The 4,641-nt window shown below is 43.8% G+C and overlaps 1 protein-coding gene across 1 annotated transcript in view; it reads right to left on the reverse strand.

The window, feature by feature from the left end:
• The window catches only part of GNE (glucosamine (UDP-N-acetyl)-2-epimerase/N-acetylmannosamine kinase), a 60,083-nt gene that overhangs the window by 46,365 nt on the left and 9,077 nt on the right, over positions 1 to 4,641 (reverse strand). The gene's annotated exons all lie outside the window — the stretch shown is intronic.

The raw sequence follows: 4,641 nt of genomic DNA on the forward strand, positions 1-4,641 counted from the left end.
ATCCACTCACCTCGGCTTCCCAAAGTGCTGGGATTACAGGCTGAGTCTCCGAGCCCGGCCGATGAAGACTTTTTTAAAAAACGTAGAGGCGAGTTTCGCTATGTTGCCCAGGCTGGACTCGAACTCCTAGGCTCAAGGGATCCTGTCTTCTCAGCCTCTTGAGTGGCTAGGAATACAGGCACGCACCGCGTACCCAGCTTGAAGACTTTAACTATCTTTCCAAATTCCTGAGTTACCATTGACAAAAAACTGAATACAAAATATATTTTTTTAAATGTTGGCCCGTCGTGGTGGCCCATGCCAGTAATCCCAGCACTTTGGGAGACGAGAAGATGACTTGAACCGAGACGTTCAAGACCAACCTGGGTGACATAGTGAGTCCTCATCTACACACACACACACACAATTTAAGCAACAACAACAACAAAAAATAGCCAGGCATAGTAGTGCATGCCTGTAGTCCCAGCTACTCAGGAGGCTGAGGCAGAAGTATCATATGAGCCTAGAAGGTTAAGACAATAGTGAGCCATGATCATACCACTGCACTCCAGCCTAGGCAACAGAGTAAGACCCTGACTCAAAAAAAAGGGGGGCAAGGAGAGTCTGGGTGTAGTGGCTCTCACCATGATTTGGCCAACTGGTGAGGCCAAGACGAGAGGATAGTTTGAGACCAGGAGTTCAAGATCAGCCTAGACGACATAGACCTTGCTCTTCTTATATTTTAAAAAATAAAATTAAAATACATCATCTAATCCAACCTTCTCATCGATACCTCACACTTTTTTTATTTAAAAAAAATTTTAAAGATCATCTAATCCAGCCTTCTCATCAAAAGGGGTGACTTTCCTACAGCATCCCTGACAGATGCTCACCTGGTCACTTTGAGAACATTCCATGTGATGGAGTCTTGTTCTTTTCCTTGATTTAATTATTATAAAGTGTTCTGCCTCTATCAATTCTTCCCACGTATTAGTAGCCTACCATCCTGAACACTTTATTTATGTTAATTCAGTACTCACAACAAGCTTAATATGTAGATTCTATACCTCTCATTTTACAGATAAAAATACCAAAGCACAGAAGGCAAAGTTGCCTGAGTCACACAGTTGCCAGACAAAAGAGTCCAGCCCTTGATCACTTGCTTAACTATTACCCTATATTTCCTTTCTATGCCCTTACACATTATGACAGAAACCTATCTCCAGGCTGATGTCAGTCACCACTTTTGGGCTAAATTGTCCCACTAGTTAAGAGTTCACATAACTCTTCTGTTGTGCAGTCCATATCTCTCTGAATTGCTCACATCAATATCTTTTTTTTTTTTCTTAGTCAAAATCTCACTCTGATGCCCAGGCTGGAGTGCAATGGCACACTCACGGCCACTGCAGCCTCGACCTGCTGGGCTCAGGTGATACTTCTGCCTCAGCCTTCCAAGTAGCTGGAAACACAGGAGTGCACCACCATGCCTGGCTAATATTTTTTCATTTATTGTAGAGACAAGGTCTCACCAAGTTGCCCAGGCTAGTCTCAAACCCTTGGACTGAGGCAATCCTCTCACCTCTACCTCCCAAATTGCTGTGATTACAGGCATGAGCTACCATTCCAAGCCTAACACATCAATGTCTTAAGAGATTTTTAAAGACATCTTTAAAATCAAGATACATAATGTCTATGGCATTCTCCTGATTTATTTATTTAATAAAACCTTCAAAAAGGAAAATGACATCATTTGGCACCCATTTTGTAAAATAAATTTTTTTAGTGAAGTGTTAATAAACACCTAAGCAGCCACGGAATTTTGAATTTTCATAAAGTGAAAACTACCACTAAGCTAAAGAAAGAAAACATTGGCCAGATGTGGTAGCTCACGCCTATGGTCTCAGCATTTTGGGAGGCCAAGGCAGGAGGATAGCTTGAGCCCAGGGGTTCCAGACCAGCCTAGGCAACAAAGCAAGACCTTGTTTCTATTGTATTTAAAAATAAATTGGCCAGGAGTGTTGGCTCATACCTGCAATCCCAGCACTTTGGGAGGCAGAGGTGAGAGGATTGCCTGAGCCCAGGAGTTCAAGACCAGCCTGGGCAACTTGGTGAGACCTTGTCTCTACAATAAATAAAAAAATATTAGGCCAGGCACAGTGACTCAAGCCTATAATCCCAGCACTTTGGGAGGCCAAGGCAAGAGGATTGTTTGAACCCATGGGTTTGAGACCAGCCTGGGCAGCAGAGTGAGACTTCTACTCAAAAAAAAAAAATTTACATATATATATTTCTGGGCTGGGCACGGTGGCTCACACCTATAATCTCAGCATTTTGGGAGGCCAAGGTGAAAAGACTGCCTGAGCCCATGGGTTCGAGACCAGCCTGGGCAACTCGGCGAGACCTCATCTCTACAATAAATCAAAAACTTATCCAGGTATGGTGGTGCATCCCTATAGTTCCAACAACTTGGAAAGTTGAGGGGGAAGGATCACCTGAGCCCAGCAGTTCAAGGCTGTGGTGGCCATGAGTGGCCACTGCACTCCAGCCTGGGTGACAGAATGAGATTCCAACTATAGACAAACAAACAAATAAATTTCCCTTAACTGTTCCTCTTATCCACTCTATATCTGAGCCATAACACTTTTAACTGCCAGAGTCTATATAATATATAGAGGTAACACACGGCTTACAAATCAGATATATCATTGCATAAGGCAGACTGGTTTTTGGTTTTTGTTTTCCAGAGAGAGTCTCGCCCTGTTGCCCAGGCTGCAGTGCAGTGGAGTAATCATAACTCACTGCAACCTCAAACTCCCGGGCCTAAGTGATTCTCCTGCCTCAGCCTCTCAAGTAGCTGAGACTACAGGTGAGTGCCACCATGCCTGGCTAATTTTTAAATTTTTTTGTAGGGACGGGTGTCTCACTTTGTTGCCCAGGCTGGTCTCGAACTCCTGGCCTCAAGCAATCCTCCCATCTTGGCCTCCCAAAGTGTTGGGATTCCAGGTATGAGCCACCGCATCTAGCCAGCCACATTATTTACAGCCTCCCCAGAAAAAGGAGAATTGTTCCTGTCGCACTGAGTAACCTGATGAGGCTATACTATGTAGGAAAAGCAGTTCTTCACCCCTAGGAAGAGCATGTAAGGATTAAGAGTATATTGGCTGAAAATAATTTAGTAACATCCTAAACTGTACGGATCAACTTCAGGTTTACAAGAGCATAAAACTGAAAGGTGTGCTTACAAATGTACTGAATAAGATATTTACAACAGGAAGAGAGCCCTTTTTGAAATTCATATTTCAGGACAAATCAGTTTGTCATACTAGTCAGTCCACTTTTTAGGGTTCCTATGGTAGTGAGCCACTCTTGTGCTAGTTTTTACAATTATAGAAGAGAGGTACAAATAAATATGGGGGTTTTTTTGTGAACTAGCGCCTTTTGTTGGGATTCTGAAATATACTTTTAGGAGCTATAAAAGTATAATATTGTAAACCAGTAAATGATGGTATTTATTTTATTGTCTAGCTGCAAGGGAAATGAGGAAGGCAGAGAGGCTCGGTCATTCCTAACTAATAGAAGTTCAGAAAGTTGAATTGGCACACATAGTCCAGAAGAACTGGAAAAGCATTAAAAACTAATTTGCCTTTAACCTTGATTCTGTTATAAAAAGATTGACACCATTATGCTCTAAAACATGACTGCTTGCTAAAACTTATGTGGGAAGTATGTTCTTTTCATTTTTAGTTGTTGTTTTCTTTTTGGAGTCAGAGTCTTACTCTGTGGCCCAGGCTGGAGTACAGTGGCACGTTCACGGCCACCGCAGCCTCGACCTCCTGGGCTCAAGCGTTCCTTCCTCCTCAGCCTTTCAAGTAGCTGGAACCACAGGCACGCACCACCATGCCCAACTAATTTTTTGATTGATTGTAGAGACGAGGTCTCGCCAAGTTGCCCAGGCTGGTCTCAAACCCCTGGGCTCAGGCAATCCTCTCGCCTCCACTCCCCAAAGTGCTGGGATTACAGGCATGAGCCACCGCACACAGCTCTTTTGGATTTTAAAGGAACTAGTAAAGGAACAGCACTCAATACCAGCAAGAAGCCTTTGGGGAAATTTCATGATTTCCTCACATGAGCTAAAGAAACAGCCAAGATATTGGTTCAGCATTCCTCGAGCTGAGAAATAACACGTTTGGTAGTTAACGTGCAGCTAAGGATAAAGTTGAGGTCCCATATGGACAACCCATTGGACTGCTCATGTGGGCTTCTTCATATCCACATGAATGCTAGAGACACACTCAAATATACATAATTGACTCAGGTCTATTAGCGCATGCCTATAATCCCAGCTACTCTGGAGGCCAAGGCGGAAGAATCTCTTGAGGCTAGGATTTCAAGTCCAGTCTGGACAACATAGCAAGACCCTCTCTCTACAAAAAAATACAGTTAAAATTAAATAAATAAATAAAAGCCGGGCTTGGTGGCTCAGCCTGTAATCCCGTGCCTTGGGAGGCTGAGGTGAGTGGATTGCCTGAGCCCGGGGTTCGAGACCCACCTGGGCAACTTGACGAGACCTCATCTCTACAATAAATCAAAAAATTAGCCGGGCGTGGTAGCGCGCGCCTGTAGTTCCAGCTACTTGGAAGGCTGAACGGAAGGATCACCGGA

The sequence above is a fragment of the Carlito syrichta genome, unplaced genomic scaffold (assembly GCF_000164805.1).
Source record: "Carlito syrichta isolate Samal-C Ts95f unplaced genomic scaffold, Tarsius_syrichta-2.0.1 Scaffold306198, whole genome shotgun sequence".
Classification (NCBI taxonomy): domain Eukaryota; kingdom Metazoa; phylum Chordata; class Mammalia; order Primates; family Tarsiidae; genus Carlito; species Carlito syrichta.